The following is a 21941-nucleotide window of genomic DNA, read 5'->3' as shown; positions in this document are numbered from 1 at the left end:
TACATGTAAAAGATTGTAAAATATTTGCCTTTTCTTTACCATTAATAAATCATCAAGCCCCTCAACAGCGCTTCCAATGGAAGGTTTTGTCCCAAGAAATGATAAACTCTCCAACCATGTATTAGATATATGTTGATAAGGCCTTAAAACATTTAGACAAAAATGGCCTCACATTTATATTTCTCATTATATGGATGACATTTTATTTGCAGGACTAAATATGGCAGAATTAGAAATGTTGTTACAGTGCTTAACCTGTATATTTAAAGATTTTGCATTAATAATAGCACCTGAAAAAATACAAAAAGATAAGGTGGTAAAATATTTAGGATATGTTGTTTCTAGACAAACAGTGACACCTCAAAAATATGACGTGATCAATTACAAACCTTAAATGATTTTCAAAAGTTACTGGTAGACATGAATTGGATGTGACCGGCCTTAGGAATTCCTACTTATCAATTACATAATTTGTTTCCATTGTTACAAGGGGAGCCTGATTTACATAGCAAAAGAACTTTAGCTAAGGAGGCTGAAAGAGAATTACAATTAGTAGAGCAGAGAATAAAAGAAATGTTTTTACATCGAGTAACTCTGGATCAACCCATAATTTTACATATTATGGATACATGGAAATACCCAACAGGAATTATAGAACAAAATGAGCTATAATGAGAGTGGATTTATACACTGCATAAGTTTACAAAAAAAATATGCCTTATGAACAACAGTTGGCAATTATTATTCAACAGGCCAGGCAATGGATATTTACTCTACCGGGGTATGATTTATTTGAAATTATTTTTCCTTTGCCAAAAGAAGAAGCAGAATATTTGTTAAACATGTCTGAAATGCTACAAATAGCATTAGTAAATTTTACGGGGCAATTTTCCTATTATTTTCCCAAAGGTAGATTGTGGAAATGCTTGGGTAAACAACAATTTGTCATTAATGATGTAATTACCAAAGCCCCTTTTCCCTATCCCTCTTACCGTTTTTACAGATGGCTCCAAAACAAAGAGGGCTTATTGGATGACAAATAAATATTGGGTACAAACAACTACTTTACCATCAGTTCAACAAAATGAGCTTTTTGCTATTTTTAATGTGTTCCATGATTTTGTGGAAGATATTAACATTGTTACTGATTCTGCCTATGCTGTAGGAGTTGTGACTAATATAGTTCCTGCTATTACATATTCATCTAAACCCCAGCTAAACCAATTATATGAAAAATTAGAAACATTCTTGCAACAAGGTAATGCCAAAGTGTTTGTAACTCACATTAGGGCTCACTCTTCTGGTTATCTTGTGTACAGCAATAATCAGGTTGATAAATTAGTTAGTTTTGCTTCTGCTGAACAGGATCATGCTCATTTACATAGAAATGCTGGCCATTTACATATGCATTATAAAATACCTTATTCTCAAGCTAAACAAATTATTAAAAAATGTCCTATTTGCAGACCAATGCACCTGCGAGTTGTAACTGCTGGAGTAAATCCTCGAGGATTACAACCTAACTAGCTTTGGCAAATGGATAGAACCCATGTACAAGCTTTTGGCCATTTTTCCTTTGTACATGTTACAATAGATACTTATTCCAAATTTGTTTGGGCTTCTGCCCTTACTGGAGAAACGTTTTACCATGTAATAGAACACTTATTGGATGCTTTTGCCATTATGGGAGTGCCTGCTAAAATGAAGACTGATAATGGACCAGCCTATAAAAGTATCAAATTTAAAAGATTTTGTGAACTTTATGATGTGGTACATATTACAACAATAGAATATAACCCCCATGGACAAGCCATTATTGAACGAGTTCATGGCACACTAAAACAACAAATTAAAAAATTAAAGAGGAGGAAAAGGTTGGATGAAGGTATGGATATTCTGTGGATTTCCATGCAAAATGCTAAAATAATTTTACATCAGGCTCTTTTTGCTCTTAACTTTTTAAACTTACCACAAGGAGTTATTTTAACTAGAGCTGAGCACCATTTTAAACAAATTATCAGAAAAAAAAAAACTTATTTAAATGCTCCAGTGTGGATTAAGATTGCATTGATTGCAGAATGGCAACCAGGAACATTATTACATAAGGGGCAAGGATATGGTTTTGTTTCTACACAGGTTGGCAAACAATACTGGCTTCCTGCCAGATGGATACAGACTCGGCCCAATGAGGCCAGCTCCGTATCCTGCAAGGAATCGGCCACGAATTGAGGAAGATGAAATCCCCGGGCAGGGCATGGCTCATTTGATTTTGGGACGACGTTACAGTCAGCTTCAATTGGCTGCCCCGCTGCCCACATAGGGGTAGGTTAAAAAATTGACTGGAAAAGGACAAAAGATGTTATAAAGCACTGGTAAACCTGTCACAGCCAAGAACTCGTTAATATCCATGTGCGCCCTGCTTACTGTAAATTCTGCCCATGCCAATGTAAGTTATTGGGGCTTTGTTCCTAACCCTCCTTTATTGGAACCCGTTGTTGAGGGAGACATGGATATAACTGTCAATACCTTTCCAGCTGTTTCATCACCTCCTTAGAATATATTGACATTTAACAATAAGGATGATGGTAGCTTTTGAAATTTTACTTACTATACTCATTCCTTGCCTGTTTGTCTGGGGCCTCCTCTGTGTTTAGTTATGAATTGGCAACATTGGGTCTTACCTGGAAAAGGCACTTCCAATTCTAGAACACAGCTGCAGCGATTACCTAATTGGCCCACTAATAGTAGCTGGAAAAGCATCACCTTGGATAGCAAGTTATCCTTACCTATGTGCCCTGATATTACTTATATTGATTTAAAATATCAGGCTTTTGTGTGGCAAGAGTGTAGATGAACATTTGGAGAAATGTTCAATAACTTTTTTAATTGGGGACCTTTTGGACAGTTTATTAACACATGTTCAGAATGGAATATTACTAGATGTGATTTATCTAATGTTACTAGGATGCCTGATGCCATTAATGGATCGCTTTCTGGAGCTCAATTGATGGCCTGGGGAGATGGAGGCATTGCACATGCTCAATGGACTTTCATGGCTGCACCCAATGCTGTTTAGAATCATTTTTGGAAGGTTGCAGCAGCGCTGAAACCCGTGATGCTATTAAATGGATCATTTTCGGGAACAGCGAACATTGCATCCACTTATAATTTTACTATGTACAAATCTTATGATGTAACTGCGTGTGTACCTCTGCCTTATGTATTTTTAGTAGGAAATTTTACACTTTCGCCTACTCTTTCTTGTTTTAAATGTAGCCTGTATTCTTGAGTTAATTCCTCTCAATCTTAAAGACAGTGATAGTATTGATTTTTCAACAAAGAACTCATATTTGGCTGCCTGTTAAATTAGGAAGAGAATGGTCCCCAAACCCCCTGGATAATGTTGTTAATCAATTTTTTAACAAACTTCTAAAACGTATGATTGGAGCCATTGTAGCTGTGATTTTAAGCTTAATTGCTATTACCACTGTTGCTGCAGTGTCTGGAATTCCCTCATACTTCCTTACAACCTAAACACTGTGGAAGAATGACACCGGGATTCACATGAATTGTGGGTTTCACTGGTAGAAATTGATGTTCGGTTACAAGCACAGATTAATCTTCTTAAACAGATGGTTGGATGGTTACAAAAAAAGTTTTTGGTTGTGGAAAACAGTAATTATTGAAATGTGATTGGAATTCTACTAACTTTTGCATTACTAATGTAAAATATAATGGATCCATATGTGATTGGAATGTAATACAGCAGTATTTATTTAGAAATTCTACTGCTGCTCAATTGCTTGCACAGTTACAATGTAATGTACACGATATTTTTGCTAAACAATTTGCAAATGATGATGCTTCTGATATTGCTGATGAATTTATTAAGCAGTTGGAAGGGTTGGAACTGAAAGAAATACTACAAAGCATTTCACATACTGCTAGTGGTAAGGGAATTATGATTGCTATTGTTTTGCTATACTTGTATTGATATGGTTGATTTTTCTGAAACCAATGCAAGCTTCTATGATAACCCAGTGGAAAGTTTTACTTTTAAAACAAAAGCAAAAAGAAGGAAATAGTGAAGACTCAGTGTCTGTGTTGGGGGGGGGGGCAGAATGATACAGACTCCAGCCTCAGGATTATCTGAGGATTGTGTTTGTGTATGTGGGAAGCTCTTGGCATGCTGGGATATAGAGGGAACATGTTCCCTCTCCCTAACTCAAAGCACTTATCACAGACACCTGGGAGCTGAGGAAGTAGCTCTTCTTCTTACTTAAGCATAGACGAATAGTTAGTCACATAAATGAACAGATAGTCAAGCATTTTTCTGAGTATGAGGAAGTGGTTTGAGCTTGCTCTAAAATAGTTTAGATAAAAATATACAAAGATATTGCCTAATAGTTTAAGCAAAATTGTATCTGTTGAAATATTTTTTGTGTGGATGTCCCTGACTAAATCTTGGCAAAGATAATGCTTGCTTGTCTTTACCCACAAGGAATAAAGCACAGCATGCAGTGGCAATTGCTGTTTGCACTCAGCATACTCTGTGTCCTGGTGATTTCATGAACCATACCCAGGGATCCCAATGCCTCAGTCATTGACACTATGTCTCCCAACGCATGTGAGTCACAAATGTCATGATGTCCTAACAGGTTATGATATCAGATTGTAACAAAATGTTCAAGATGTCTGGCAGTGTGATGCCACTATGATAAAGAAGTCACAGTGGATTTCTAATATCACATGTCATATCTGCAATATTAAGAGGATGAAAGATTATGAGCTCACAAAAGGCCTATTTCAAAATATCAACATGTCACACAGTTATTAGTAAATGTCAGGCTTGTGACGTCACATTGGGTTACTTTTTTCACAATGGAAATGTGATATCACAATGGTTATGAGGTGACAATTGGTTTCTGATATCAACCCACATGCCACATTTGAATTAAGATGAAATCACAGGGTAGGCATTCAAGATGTGCCTATGATGTCACAATGATGATGTAATGTCAAAGTGCTATAATGCCAATGTAGTTTGCTGACGTCACAATGAGCTCATGGTGTCATAAAGACAATGAGATATTATAGTGGTGATGGTATCACAAAGGTTTTGTGATGTTACAATGGTACATCTGCTCTCAATTGTCTGTAAATCACAATGAGAATATGATTTCAAAATGGGACTGTGATGTCTCCAAAGCATGTGGTGTCAAAAATGTGATGAAGTTCCTACAGTATTGTAATGTCGCAATGAGACATGTTGATCATGACCTCTGTCAGTTTGATGTCACAATGCTAATTAAACTCCAGTGGATTTCTGATATCACATGCCATACCTTAAAAAATATGAGGTTTAAAGAAGATTATGAGTTCACAAATGGCCCAAGATATCATAATAGCATCATGGCATAATAGTTATGAGGAAAGAGTGATTGTGATGTCACAGTGGGTTAGTTATATCACAATGGAAATGTGATGTCACAAAAGGATTCGGAAGTCACAATGCGAATGAAGAACCAGGTCTTGTTTTGTTGATTCTTTCTGTGTTTTTTTGGATTCTAATTCATTTAATTCTGATTTAATTTTCATTATTTCTTTCTGTCTACTGGATTGGGGTTTATCTTGTTGCTCTTTTTCACAGAGGTTCAGATATCTCATTAAATTGTTGTGCTCAGATCTCTCCAAGTTGTTGATGTAGGAACTCAGAGCTATAAACTTGCCTCTGTGTACTGCCTTTCTGTGTCCAGAGGAGCTGGTAAATTGTGTGTTCTTTTTGGTGAATATCATGAACATTTGAATTTCATTTCTAATCTCTTCCATGACCCACTGGTGATACAATAGTGTGTTGTTCACCTTCCATGTGTTACAGGACTTTCTTTGGTGGCTTTTGGCATTGAGTTCTAATTTTATTCCCTTGTGGTCTGAGAGAATGCAAGGTATAAATTCAATGTTTCTGAATTTGGATGGTTGCTTTGTGAACATTGGTAAATGTTCCGTGTGCTGCTGAGAAAAACATGTATTCTGATGCTTCTGGGTGAAATTTCGATACATGTATGTCAAATCTATTTGATCTATGTTGTAGATCTATTGTTTGTCTGTTGAGTTTTTGCTGAGTTGATCTATCTAGTGGGGATAGTGGTTTATTAAAGTGCCCAACAATTAATGTGTTTGGATCTAAGTGAGATTTGAGGGAAAGCAGAGTTTCGTGGATAAATTTGGCTGCTCCATTGTTTGGCAAATAGACATTTAGAATTTTAATATCTTCCTGAAGGAGAGATCCCTTAATTAGTATGTAGCGACCTTCTTTATCTCTTCTCACTAACTTTAATTTGAAGTCTATTTATCTGATATTAGGATTGCAACTCACATCTGTTTTTTGTAGGGGGGTCGTTTACTTGGTAGATTTTATTCCAGGCTTTCACTTTTAAAATGTGTTTGTTTTTATGGGAAATGTGTGTCTCTTGTAGGCAGCAGATAGAACGACCTTGGTTTTTATTTTTATTATTATTATTATTTTATTTTTTGTGATCTCCAGTTTTACTCACACTTGATGCTTTCCCCATCATACCCCCCTCGCTCTCAACGCCCCCCCCCGTGATCAAGATCCCAACTCCATTTTAAACCGAGCCTCCACCTATGTCCTCATCCTCCCTTCCATCCCGTATGAACCAACTTTGACCTCGTTTAAGTTTTAGCGCTGCCGATGGTGATTGTTCTGTTTTTGAGACTCAATTCTAGGTGAATGGGAGGAGGAAGGAGCTAATGTTTATTGAATGCCTGCGACATCCCCAGGTTTTCCACAGGCAACGTTTGTTCGTCATTTTGATCCCCATAGGAAGCAAGGGGGTTGTCTAAGTATGACAATTAAGATAAAAGACACACAAAAAAAGATTTTTAATAAGTTTTGTAGCTGGTGTGCATGAGGAGAACCTATGCTGTTGAATCCAGATCTTTCTACAGTCTGCTTCTACTGAGAAGAAACTTCCTCTTTTGTCATCGTCCCTCCATCCTGTTCTTGCTCCATTCTATAAATATACCTGGTGTTTTGCAGCCCCCACCTACCCTGAAAACAAATCCAGTCCCAGTTCCCTTGCATTAGCAGAGTTAGGCCATCTATACAAGCTTAGTTTACAGGCTTGGAATGGAAGGATGCCTTGAGGTCTCCAACACAGGGAGGCAGACACGGGGTCATTTTACCTTTAGTGTGTATGTGTTTGGGGTGGTGGTGGTGGGAAAGCAGGATAGAAACGAGTTCTTTTCTGGCCAGTGAATAGGAATGTTGTCAACAGGGCTGCTAATGATAGATCACTTGGTGGTACAGCTTCTTGTAATTGCAGACGAGTGTCAAGCTCCAGATCAGAATTTACCTGCTTAACCTTTAACATGCTTACTTATCTCATTGTTTATTAAGTAAACGCTGATCAAGTATTTTAGTAGCCAAATGATCTGCGTGGGGATTTATATTTTCTCTATTTTGTTCCCTGATTTCTGTTTTTTTTTTCTTCTCTCTCTTCTGTCAATGATTTAGTCATGTGTCCACCAGACGCTTAATCTTATGTTGTCTGCTTACACACAATAAAAAGGCTGCTTTGCGTACTTACTTGGCCAAAGAGTCTTTGTAGATGAATGTGCAATGTGTACAGCTTTTTATTTTTTTATTTTTTGTGAACATACTGTACAGAGGGGTTACAAATACATAGGCAAGATAATGAGTACATTTCTTACCAAGCATTGCAGCCTCCTCCTTTGTTTACTTTTCACATCTCTTCCCAGCACCCCCCTGACCCCCAACCAAACCAGTTCGTTTTCGACATGTCAACTTGTACTTCTCATAGATGCAACGGGTCCACCTCTATCCTTAAACGACTTGTTTTTCCCCATCTCCTCCACAAATTATAGCGACATCAAATATAGTGAAAGCAGGGGTTATACTGCAGGGGAGAGACATACAAAGTAACAAAGAAATAATCTTATAAATGAAACAGAAAAGGCAGTACTCAGAGGCAGGTTTATATCTCTGAGCCCCTACATCAAAAAATTAGAGAGATCTGAAACCAACAATTTAATGACACATCTAAACCTCCTTGAAAAACAGCAGCAAGATAAACCCCAATCCAGTAGATGGAAAGAAATAATTAAACATAAATCAGAATTAAATGAATTAGAATCCAAATAAACTATAGAAAGAATCAACAAAACAAAGAGTTGGTTCTTCGAAAAAACAAAATTGACAGATGCTTAGCAAATCTTATCAGAAAAAGAATAGAACATACACAAATAAACTCAGAGGGGCTGGAAAGGTCGCTCAATGGTAGAGTGCTTGCCTTGAATGCATGAGGCCCTGGGTTTGATTCTTCAGCACCACATAAGCAGGAAAAAAGCCGGAAGTGGAGTTGTGGCTCAAGTGGTAGAGTGCTATCCTTGAGCTGAAGAGCTGAGGGACAGTGCCCAGACCCAGAGTTCAGGCCCAATGACCGGACCCAAAAAAAATAAATAAACTCAGAGAGGAGAAAGGAAAGATCACCACGGAAACAACCAAGATTCAGAACATTATAAGGGAATATTTCTCAAAACTTTATGCTAATAAGTCTGTGAACTTGACAGAAATGGACATTTTCCTAGCAAATACTGACATGCCAAAACTAAAGATGAGTTAAATCACCTTAACTGGCCCATATCAAGCATTGAAATAGAAACAGCAATAAGAGACTTACCAGCTAAGAAAAGTCCAAGATCAGATGGTTTTACAGAGGAATTCTACAAGGCCTTCAAAGCAGAGCTCACAATAATACTCCTCCAACTCTTTAATGAAATTGAAAGAGAAAGTTCACTACCAAACCCATTCTATGAAGCCATCATAATCCTCAGGCCGAAACAAGGCAGGGACTCACCAAAGAAAGAGAACTATAGAACCATTTCTTTGATGAACATTGATGCAAAAGTTCTCAACAAAATTTTGGCCAATCGGCTTCAACAATTCATCCAAAAAATCATACACCACGATCAAACAGGATTCATTTCAGGGATGCAAAGCTGGTTCAATATATGCAAATCAATTAGTATTATTCATCACATCAACAGGAGCAAGTATAAGAATCACATGCTTATCTCAATAGATGCAGAAAAAGCATTTGACAAGATCCAACAGCCCTTTATGATGAAGGTTTTGGAAAAATTAGGAATCCATGGAACATTCCTCAATACAATAAAAGCTGCATTTTACAAACCTAAAGCCAGTATTATACTTAATGGTGAAAAACTAAAGCCATTTCCTCTTAACTCAGGAACAAGACAAGGATGTCCACTCTCTCCACTTCTCTTCAATCTCATATTAGAATGTGTAGCTACAGCAATAAGACAAGATGCAAAAATAAAGGGGATCCAAATAATGAAAGAAGAAATAAAACTCTCCCTTTTTGCAGATGACATGCTCTGGTATTTAAAGAATCCTATAGAATCTATTCCCAAATTACTCAAGCTGATTCAAAACTTTGACAAAGTAACAGGGTATAATATTAACTACCCAAATTCAATGGCTTTTCTGTATACCAACAATGAGAAAAGTTTGGCTGAAATTCGGAAAGTAACTCCATTTGTAATAGCCGCCCAAAAAATAAAATACCTAGGAATTAACTTAACCCAAGTAGTGAAGGACCTCTATGATGAAAACTATAAAATCTTGAAAAAGGAAATTAAAACAGAACTTAGAAAATGGCAAATCCTCCCATGCTCCTGGATTGGAAAGATTAACATCCTGAAAATGGCAATACTTCCCAAGGCTACCTACAAATTCAATGCAATATCTATCAAAATTCCAACCTTCAAGGAAATAGAAGAGGCAATGCAAAAATTCATATGGAACAATAAAAGACCCCGAATAGCAAAATAGCTCCTCAATGGAAAGAACACTGCTGGAGGAATATCAATACCAATTTTCAAACTCTACTATAAAGCCATAGTAATCAAAACAGCTTGGTATTGGAATAAGAACAGACTTCAGGACGAAAGGAATAGAATTGAAAACCCAGAGTCAACCTACAGACCTATAGCCAACTAATCTTCGATAAGGGAGCTAAAATGATAGAATGGAAGAAAGACAGCCTCTTCAGTAAATGGTGCTGGCAAAATTGGTTAACTACTTGTAGAAAACTAAAGCTAGATCCTTATATATCACCCTGCAGCAGAATCAACTCCAAATGGATCAAAGATCTCAGAGTCAAAGCAGACACTCTGAAAACATTACAGGATGGAATAGGAGAAACCCTAGGTCTCCTTGGCTAAGGCCGAAATTTTCCTAATAGAGACCCGCAAACACAACAAATCAAAGAAAGGTTGGACAAATGGGTTTGCATGAAGGACCTTGATTTTTAATCCAACTAGACAGTCTATGTCGTATAATTAGAGAGTTAAGTTCCTTAATGTTGAGAGTTAGGACTGAAAGGTTTTTGGTCGTTCCTGCCATAGCAACCTTCTTGGGGGCTGTGACAACTGGGTTCTTCAGATGGTTCTTGGATTCTCCATTTGTGTGCTCTTTCTTGGTCTTTATTCTGGTCTTGTTGCTTTTCTCTGTATAGGACATCTTAAGTATCTTTTATAGGGCTGGTTTGGTGGAGATAATATTGTTTCCATTTTTCTTCTCTATGGAAAGTTTTTATTTGACCTTTAGTTATAAAGAATATAGCTGGGTACAGTATTCTTGGTTGATAGTTGTTTGTCTTTACGGCATGGCATACATCATTCCAGACACTTCTTGCTTTATCTCTCCTGAAAAATCTGAGGTGATTCTAATATATTTCCCTTGATAGGTGATTGATATTTTCTCCTTGACAGTCACAGTTGATTTCAGTGTAACATATCAAACCAGAAATATTATGAGTTCCAAAACAGATTATGATCTCACAGATACCTAAGGTATCAAAATTGCAGCGTCACAAATTTTAAGAGGATAGGACAGGTTTGTGATGTCACAGTGTTTGAGGGATGTGAATTGTGAAATATGGTATCACTATCATTATGAGGATATCATAATTTTCATATATCAACCAACTTGCCACATTTGAAATAGAATGAACTCACACAATTGGCATTCATAATGTTTCTATGGTAGCATGATGACAATGTGCTGTCATAATTCTATGATGTCATTTTATTTTTGTGATATCACAATGAGCTGATTGTGTCAAAATGGGTGTGATGCCACACTGGTAGTAATGTTGCAAAGGCCTTGTGATGTTAAAATTGTATGTCTGATCACAATTAACATTAGTTCACAAAGGGATAGTGATGTCACAAAAACCATATTCATTTTCAAAGGTGCTAAGAGATCGTGCTATATTTGGAGTATTAGAATGTGAATGTGATGTCACAATGGCAATGTGATTTCATGTGTTTGAGATGTCACAGTGGTTTTGAAGTCAATATAGGTTCATTATGTCATGGTAAGTTTGAAATATAGGAATCACATGTCCAATTTTAAGTGTTACTAGTACACAATTTCCATAGGAGTTGACAACAGGAGCTTTATGTCCCAGAGGCCATGAATTTTCTAAAATGTTATGAAATTACAATAGGTTTGTGAAAATATAGGACAGTGATTTCACAATGGCAATGTGTGTCGCAAAGTGACTGTGATGTCATAATGGTTATGAGGAAACAATGGGATTCTGGTGTCAACTCACATGACACATGTGAAGTAGAATTACATCAAAGAATAGACACTAACAATGGGTCTATAACATCACAATGATAATGTGATGTAATTATATTATGCCATTGTAGTTTGGTGATGTCTTTATGAGCTGATGTATGTATAATGTATGTATAATGTATAATGATGTATGTATAATGACAATGTGCTGCAATATTGGTGATTATATCAGAAAGGGTTTGTGATGTTACAATGGTATGTCTGATCCCAGTTTGCCTTAGTTCACAATGAGGATATGAGTACACAAAGCTATCACAAAGGCATGTCCAATATGATCATGATGTAATAATGGGAATGTGGTGTCATAATGGGTTTTTGTTGTCACAGGGGTGATGAGAACACAATGGATTTGTAATTTTAAGGTATAATATGTAGGTAGGTTACTTTAGGTACCTGATGAAGAAAATGTGCTAGTCAGGGAAAATACCAAACTGTTGCCTGTACCTTGCATGGTGGAGAGCCATGGCAGCAAAAGGAGTCCTACTATTGGACATGGAGTTATCTTAGCCAGGTAAAGGAAGAGGGGGTGCCAGGTAGCAAAACGTTGTGGCCACACTGGAGCTGGATATGACCTCAGGGACAGGGACACTCTTATGGTCAGATGGGAGGCATGAACTGGGGTGACCCAGGATGTGACCTAAAAAGATGGCAAGGTGGACTACTTCCAGGTGTTCCAGCTACCTATGTAACAGGAAATGGACAGACATTTATCCAAGAGGAAAGGAATTGTCTGCACAGCAGACTGCATGGCCTTGGGCAGACCTTACATTCCAGCCTTTTGATAATTATGAGAAAGGGTGCAGATTCTCTCTGCAGGGCAGAGGCATTGACATCAGGGGTAAAATTCTGAAATGTTGGCCCCTCTGGGAGAAGGCAGCAGCTGTCCCTTGGTGGTAGTCCTTCAGTGAAGTCTGGGTGAAGTCAAGTCTCATGTGGCAGGGAAGGACCGGACCAAAAAAACAACTACTAGAGAGCAAAAGGCAAGTGGAAGAGTGTGGGGCAGGAAATTAAATATTGGATGACCTGGCTAAAATGGCTACTTTATATCTCCTGCATTCTAATCTGTACCGAAGTTGGCAGAAATGTTGCTGTCTACTTCTGACACCTGGCAACTAGGTAGAGGAGAGCATCAATTATATAAATATTCCTTCTCTCCATTTGCCTCCCCACATTCCTCTAATATTTTCTCCTCACAATTCTCCCTAAACCTATTAATTTCTTTTCTGATAACTTATCTTTTATTTTCTTAGTCCATGGATCCCTAGTTGATTTTTGTTGAACTAGGTTGTATCTGTCGAATTAGAATATGTCTCTTTTCATTTTGATTGCATCAATCTGTGCAACTAGAGGGCTCTGTATCATGCCTGATTTAAAATAGTGCTCTAGGACTTAATGGGCAGAAAAGCCAGAGAAACACAAGTAAAATGGCAACTCCCAAATATGGTAATCAGGCAAAAGAGCAGTTAATGAATAATCCATAGGAGGGTTCCCAAATTCTCTAGAAATATTACTGGTCAGTTTGCTGAGTGAAGATCGAAAGCCTGCAAAGGACTCCATATAAGCATGATAGGGATATACAACAGCATGATGAGAGTAACCAAAAATTAATTTAAGAATTTCATGAGCATTAGAAGGCCAATAATAGAATAATAAAGGAATTGCCTGTGTGAGAGGTAAAAAAAAAACAAAAAATTAATAGACATAATCATAGAACACACAAACAGGAAGCTGCAGGAATGTATGGAGGCCACAAATGGAATTCTGATTGAAGCCAACTGAAGGAAAGGCTGTCCAAAAAACTATAACCAATCAACTAAGGGATTTGAGCATTAACTCTGAAAAGAAATTGAGGAGTTAAAGAAGTATACAGAATACCTTAAACAAAGTTTCAATGAGGAATTTGACGCCATCCCATCTGACCAATTAGAATGAAAGGAAAGAAAAAAATTTGAAAGCATTGACAGTAGGTTAGCCCATGAAGATCCAAACTCTGTGTTTAAACACAGTCTAGACATGAGAGAAAGAACAGACAAGTATTCAAGACAAATCGAAGAAATAAGCTAGATATATTCAACATTTATAAGACACCACCAGAAAGCCTAATTTAAAGCTGAGTGTTACAGAAGAGGGACTAGAGACAGAAGTGAAAGGTTTGGGAAATTTAACAGGATCCTAGCAGAGAACTTCCCAAACATGCAAAAGATAGACCGATTGAGATACCAGAAGCCATTATTACTCCAAAGAGATCAGAACAGAACAGGACATCCCATCATCACGTTGTAATCACAAAAGCATCGATGGAAAGAAAGGAAAGGAGCCTTAAAGCTGTCGGAAGAAAAAGTCAACTTCCGCATGCTCAGCAGAAACAATGAAAGCAAGAAAGGTCTGGAATTATGTTTGTCATGCTCCAAACATAATTATCAACCAGGAACACTGTACCCAGCTAAACTTTTCTTCATAACAGACCAAATAAAAACCTCCCACAGCAAATAAAAATTGAACCAATATATCTCTACCAAACCAGCCCTACAAAAGATTGTGAAAATTGTCCTACACATTAAAAACCAACAAGACAAAAATTAAGGCCTAGCAATAGCCCCTACACAAACAACACAAAAATTATAGGTAGTTGCCAGTTGGTAAAACCCCCAGGAACATGGGTAACATGGCAGAAACTGCCAAAAAACTTCTGTCTTTACTCTCAATATTAATGGATTTTATTTTTCAATTAAGAGACATATATATTCTTGTTGGCTCAAAAAGGAAGATCCTTCTATCTGCTGCATTAAAGAGAGAGATCTTGCCCCCCAAAACCAAATACAACCTGAAAGTTTGGAATAATTTCTACCAAGCAAACAGTCCCCATAAACCAGTGCGAGTTGCAATTGTAATATCAGATAAAGTAGACTTTAAATTAAAGTTAATGAGAAGAGATAAAGAACATCATTACATACTAATTAAGAGATCTCTAGTTCAGGAGGATATTAAAAGTTTAAATATCTATTCACCAAAAACGGATCAAACATATTTATTCTAGAAACATTACTTTCCATGAAATATAACATAAATGAAAAGATATTAAATGTTGCAGACTTTGACTCAACATTTTCCTTGCTAGATAGATCAACCCAGGAAAAACTCAAGAAATCTCACACCAAAACAACTAAATAGATCATGTAGGCTTGACATCTATTGAATATTTCATCCACAATGAGCAGAATACACTCTTCTCAGCAGCACATGGAAAACTCTCCAAAGTAAACCACATGTGCAAGTTTAGAAACATTGAAATTATCCCTTGCATAATAAAAGTGGGATTCAATGCCAAAAGCCACCAAAGAAATCCTGTATCACAGGGCTGAGAAGTTGGCTAGTAGAGCGCTTTCCTTGCATGCATGAGGCCCTGGGTTCGATTCCTCAGCACCACCTAAGTAGAAAAAATATCCGGAAGTGACACTGTGGCTCAATGGTAGAGTGCTAGCCTTGAGCTGAAGAGCTGAGGGACAGGGCCCAGGCCCAGAGTTCAGGCCCCACAATAGGACCCCAAAAAATAATAATTAAAAAAGAAATCCTGTATCACATGGAGGCAGAACAACACACAATTGAACCACCAGTGTGTCTTGGAATTCATTAGGAAGGAACCTCAGATGTTCATGATATTTAACAAAAATGAACACACAAATTACTAGCTACTCTGGGACACAGCAAAGGCAGGTTATAGCTCTGAGTTCCAATTAAAACAAATTGGAGATATCTGAAACCAAAATTTAATGAGATACCTAACTTCCTTGAAAAAGTGCAATAACCTAAACCCCAATTCTGTATACAGAAAAAATAATCAATATTAAATCAGAATTAAATGAATCAGGTTCCAAAATAAACATTGAAAGAATCATCAAAAAACAGTTCGTTCTAGGGGAAAAAATAACAAAATTGACAGTCTTAGCAAATCTTATAACAGAAAAAGAGACCACACCCAAATAAACAAACTCAGATGACAATGGAAACATCACCACAGGAAAACAACAACAACAAAAAAAAAACAAGATTCAGAACATTCTAAGGAAATACTTCCCAAACCTTTATGCTAATAAGGTCGATATTCAGAAGGAAATGGTTGATATTTTAGCAATTTTGTAATGCCCAAACTTAACCAATATGATTTACAGCAACTAATGAAATCATATCAAGCATCAAAATAGAAAGAGCAATAAGAGAACTCCAACCCAAGAAAAGTCCAAAACCAGATGGATTTACATGTGGACTACACAAGGCATTCCTAGCAGAATTCACCCCAATACTTTTCCAACTTTTCAATCAAATTGATACTGAAAGTTCACTACCTAAGAATTTCTTTGAAGCTGTAATAACACTTATTCCAAAACCAAGGAGGAACTCATCAAAGAAAGAGACCTTTTTCTTTGATAAACATCCATACAATATTTCTCAAAAAAAATTTTGGACCAATCGACTTCAAAAACAGCAAACAAACAAACAAACAAAAAAAAAGAACCACATGATTATCTCAATAGATATAGAAAAGCATTTAACCACATACAACATCCCTTTATTATGAAAGCTCTCAAAAATCAAGGAATCCATGAAACATTCCTCAATATAATAAAGGATGTGTATGACAAACCTAGAGCCACCATTATACTTAATGGTGCAAAGCTAAAGCCATTTCTTTCAAATTGAGGAATGAGACAAGAATGTCCATTCTCTCCACTTCTCTTCAATTTAGAATTAGAGTGGCTCGCTAGAGCAATAAGACAAGATGAAAAGTAAAGGAGATCCCAAAGAAAAGATGAAGTAAAACTCACCTCTTTTTACAGATGACATGATCTGGTATAGAGAGAACTCCATGGACTCCACACTCAAGTTACTGGAGCTGATTCATAACTTTGGAAAAGCAGGAGGATATAAAATTAAACCTCAAAAATGAATGGCTTTTCTATATGCCAATAAAAAGAAAGAAAAGGCTGAAATCAGGAAAGCAAATGCTTTTATAGTAGCCACACAAAACTAAAAAACTGTAATAACTTAAAGAAGTGAAAGACCTCTATGATAAAAAACTTTTGAAACCTGAAAAAGGAAATTAAAGCAGAACTGAGGAAGTGGAAATATCTACCATGATCCTGTCTTGGTAGGATTAACATCATGAAAATGGCAATAATGCCAAAATCTATCTACAATTTCAATGCAATACCCCATCAATATTCCAGCCTCGTTCTAAAATGAAATAGAAGAAGCAACCCAAAACCTTATATGGAACAAAAGACCCCAAATAGCAAAAAATAATTCTTTTTTTTTTTTTTTTGGGTGTCCGGTCGTGGGGCCTGGGTGCTGTCCCTCAGCTCTTCAGGTCAAGGCTAGGGGTCTACCACTTGAGCCACAGCGCCACTTCCTGCTTTTTACTTATGTGGTGCTGAGGAATTGAACCCAGGGTCTTGAGCATGCAAGGCAAGTGCTCTACCACTAATCCACCTTTCCAGCCTCCCAAAATAATTCTTAGCAGAGAGAAAATTACTGGTATAATATCAAAACAAACCTTCACTCTACTACAAAGCCATAGTAATTAATACAACTTGGTACTGCCACAAAAATAGGCCTGAGTATCAATGTAATCAAACTGAAGGTCCACAAATGAACCCACAGTCCTAGAAACAACTAATTCTCAATAAGAGAACAAAAAAATATAGAATGGAAGAAAGGCATCCTCTTCAGTAAACAGTGCTTGCAATATTGGTAAACTAAGCAAAAAAAATGAAGATTGTTCCATATATATCACCTTGCACCAGACTCAACTGTAAATGGATCAAAGCACACACCTTTCTGTAGGGAAAAGGATATAGCTAGCAAGATGGTGTGCAAAGGACAATGTGATGTCCCACTAGTAATGATGTCAAAAATGTTTTGTGTTGTTACAATGGCATGTCTGATCTCAATTGTCATTAGTTCACAATGAGGATATCAGTTCAATGCATAAATTTGATGCCACAATGGCTACATGTTTTTATAAAGGTAATAAGAAGCCATCATAGGATTGGGATGTCATAATGTGGTTCTGAGGTCTCAATGACAATGTGTTGTGCAATGGGTTTGTGATGTCAAAGTGTAGTGAGGTCACAATGGGTTTGTGACATTACAACGAGTTTATAATATCACAATCTCATGTCCATTTGCAATAGTTACTAGTTCACAATGATGATATGAATTCACAGAAGGAGCTTGAAGTCCCAAAGACAATGAATACTGCCAATGTGATATCTTAGGCTCTTTGTGAGCTCATAGTCTGTTTTCCACCTCATAATATGTCAAGAATGATATGTGATATCAGAAATCCACTGTTACATATGGATCACTGTGACATACTCTTACAGACAGCTGACCTTTGTGTCATATTTTGACAGCACAAATCTGTTAAAACCGCATCATATTTATGACAAAACATGCCTTTTGAGACATCAACGTCACATTGAGAACTCATACACTCATTGTGAGGTAATGAAAATTGAGATCCGGCATGTGATTGTGACACCACCAATCCATTGTGACATCACGTACCTATTGTGTCCTGATCACCAGTGTGTCATCACCAACTCATTGTGAAATCAAAATATTCTTATGACATGATGTAACATCATATTTAAACTGTGATTTCATTATACCATTGAGTTTTCACATATTTTGACCTGATAACATTTTACAAAATTCATGGTCTTTGGAACTTTAAACTCCTGTGACCTCATATCTTCATTGTGAACTAGTAGCAATTGCAATGCGATTGCCAAATTACAATCTCATTGTGACATCACACACCCATTGTCACCTCATCACCCTTGTAACATGACAAACAAATTGTGATATTATATTGCTGTTCTGACATCAAGATCACATTGTGACATTCCAAAACACATGAACTCTTAGCACATTAGTAAAAAGACATGGCCTTTCCGGCATCACAGTCCCTGTGTTTACCCATATCCTTATTTTGAGCTAATGTCAAATGAGATCACACATGCAGTTTTAACATCACAAACCCTTTGTTCCATCATCTCTAATGTGTCACAACAGTTTTATTTATGACACCATCTGCTCATTGTAACCTCACCAAATTACAATAGCATCATAGCATTATGATATCATGTCACTTAGATGTGTTTGCAAAGGGGACATGCTGATTCTCAGGTCCCATCAATTATTGGGTCCCACTGGCTATTACAATCTCCACTGTTTTTCATGTCCAATCAAATCCTTGAAATCTTTCTAGACCAAAACCTAAGCATCCCTTCTCTCCCTGCATTGAACTGACTTGAAATGAAAATTTAACACATAACATGGAGGAAACCTTAGAAACACACTAGCTAAGAATAATTAACACTTGGTAAGTGTTATCATTAACAGATTCTGAGTGTCTTGAACTGTCCATCTTGCAGTCTTCTCTGGATATTGGTCCGCTGCCTCTTTCACTTGATAGTGATGGATCCAATGCTGTTTTCATGCATATTTAATAGGCAGTGGTTTAGTTACCACAATCGAGTAAGGTCCTTGACACATGGGTTCCAATTCAGGAGCACAATAGCTTTTAACCCACACCAGCTGTCCAGGCAAGAAATGGTTGGTGGAGTTTTACTCAGGATAAGCCTTAGCTACCAAACTAGAGAGACATAAATGAACTTCTTGCAAAACATGCAGGGACTATACAAGATGGTGGCTAGAAATTTATGTTACTATAGCTTTCCCAAATTTAGGAGTCAAAGGCTGTTGTATATGATAAATTATTTGAAAGGGAGTGAATTCTTTAATTATGCGGTGATTCCTGCTCAAACATACCCAACGGTAGCTGTTTACCAAGTCATGGCTAGTCTCTGTAATTAATTTAAAGTTTCCTTAAATTTCTACCAGTCATGAACTCTGAGGTCAATAATGCAATGTAATTTCCAATTTATGCCTAGGGCCTTAGCTAATTGAGCAACCTGGGCTGTCAAGACCTGCCCATTGTAGGACCCCACTGCTGTCAGTAAGTAAATTGAGGAAATAGGTTAATGGAATAAATTTTTGGCTGTTTCTTGAGTGGTTTCAGTTTTTGTCAGGAATGCCTCAGTCCAGCTAGGAAAAGTGTCCACTACCACTAACAGATACCTCAAACGATACATTCCAGACTTTCTCTCTGTGAAGTCCACTTGCCAAAATTCATCAGGTGAGGTTCCTCACATAAGTCCTCACTATATCTTCAAGCTCTCTAGCATTTACCAGTTGACAACTTTCTATATACATCACATAAGCTTGTCAGGCTGAGAGCCCATTGGTTTTCAAGACAGTTTTAGGAAGTGACACGGGACAATTTATCAGGGTGCCCAATAACTAGATATAAACAGACAAAAGGCTTGTAACCATTTTTCACAAGTTGAGTCACCACATTTGCAAGCTTGTTACCACTGTTTTGACTTCTTCCTTTAATCTTAATGACTAATATCTCCAGAGACACCACTGATTTTAGAGTGGTCTCCTCAGCTACCTGACCAGCTCAGTTTTTGTCATTATCCTTAGGGTCTCTAGTTTCTTTAATTTCTGGTTACTACTCTGAACCTCAGCCTGCAGCTTGGAGACTTCTTCCATTTTATCCTCCTCCTTGCTTTCCAGATCCCAATCTCCTTCTCAAAGTCTTCCTTAACCTAAAAGTGTTCTTCAAGGGTCACAGCAGAATTTCCTTAACGTCCAACTGCTGCTCCTTCTCACAGCACCTTTGCTTGCTCTGCAGCTCCTCCTTAAAGTTCTCAGTGGTGTTATTGAGTGGATTTGTTTCCTTGCTCCACTTGTTCCATTGCTCCACAATGCTTCTCCTTACATTTTTGGTGAGGATCTTGTTGCTCTCTTTGTCTTTTTCCTCTAGTAGATTCTTTTTCTTGTTTTAAACTTCAGTGTATTTTTGTGACAGATGATTCAACTGTTTAACTCTTCTTTTTTTTGCCTAATACTCTTTCCCTTTCCCAGTCATTCCCTATCAGACTGTTTGTGTCCTTTATCTCTTTCTGAAGAGAACAATCTCTTTCTTGAGCCTGATATTTTTCTATTTAATTTTTTGGCCTCCTATTCTAGGACAGGACACTTCTGTGTCTGCTTCACTAACTACACTATCAGTTCTTTTTCTGTTGCTTTGAATTTCTGCTCACACATTTCAAAGCTTATAATCCATCTGTACTTCAGCCTAATCTCTAGGTGTATGTTGACTCCACCTTTTAGAGACTCAGAGTCTTTTTTAAGCCTGTTTTCAAACAGAAGTGGGACTGTGATGTCAAAAATGTGAGTTGGCTATTCAAAGGTGTTAAGAGGACATAATAGATTTCGGATGTAACAATGTGATCATGATGTCACAAACAGCAATATGATGTCAGGAGGAATTTCTCATTTCACTTTGTTTATTAGGTCACAATGCTTAGGGATACCACAATGAGTTTGTAATATCATAAGCACATATTTGTTTTTAATTGCTACTAGTTCACAATGATGATACAAGTTCACCAAAGGAGCTTGAATTCCCGAAGAATATACATTTTCTTTTCTATTTTTTTGTTAGTCATTGGGCTTGAACTTTGGCACTCAGCACTGTCTATCAGCTCTTCAGCTGAAGGCTAGAGCTCTACTGATTCAGCTACAGTGCCACTTCATGTTTTTTGGTGGTTTATTAAAGATAAGCGTTTCATGGATATTTCTGCCCATGCCATGATCCTCAGATCTCAGCCTCCTGGGTAGCCAAGATTACAACCTCCTGAGCCACCAGTGCCCTGTTACTTTGAATTTTCTAAAATATTGTGAGGTCACAATATGCTTCTGGAAACACAATGGGGTTCTGATATAATGAGGCAATGTGATGTCACAATACCATGTATTGATTAAATTATTTGTTGATATCATCCTGGTCATGAGGTCACAATAATTTTGTGACATCACTATTAGTTGTTGATGTCACAATGGCATGTCAGATCCTAGTTGTCATTAACTCATAATGAGTATATGAGTTCCCACAGGTACTGTGATGTCTCAAAACACATGTGTTGCACAAATGTGATGAAGTCCTCACAGGTTGTGATGTCACAATGGGACACAATGATCATGACATCTCTCATTCTGATGTAACAATGGTGATGATGTCACAATGGATTTCTGAGTCTCACATCATACATGTATTTCAATTATTACTAGTTCACAATGAGGATATGAG

The sequence above is a fragment of the Dipodomys merriami genome, unplaced genomic scaffold, assembly GCF_024711535.1.
Source record: "Dipodomys merriami isolate MVZ:Mamm:240054 unplaced genomic scaffold, mDipMer1.0.p SCAF_18, whole genome shotgun sequence".
In the NCBI taxonomy this organism is placed as follows: Eukaryota; Metazoa; Chordata; class Mammalia; order Rodentia; family Heteromyidae; genus Dipodomys; species Dipodomys merriami.
Note: the sequence above shows the minus strand (reverse complement) of the source record.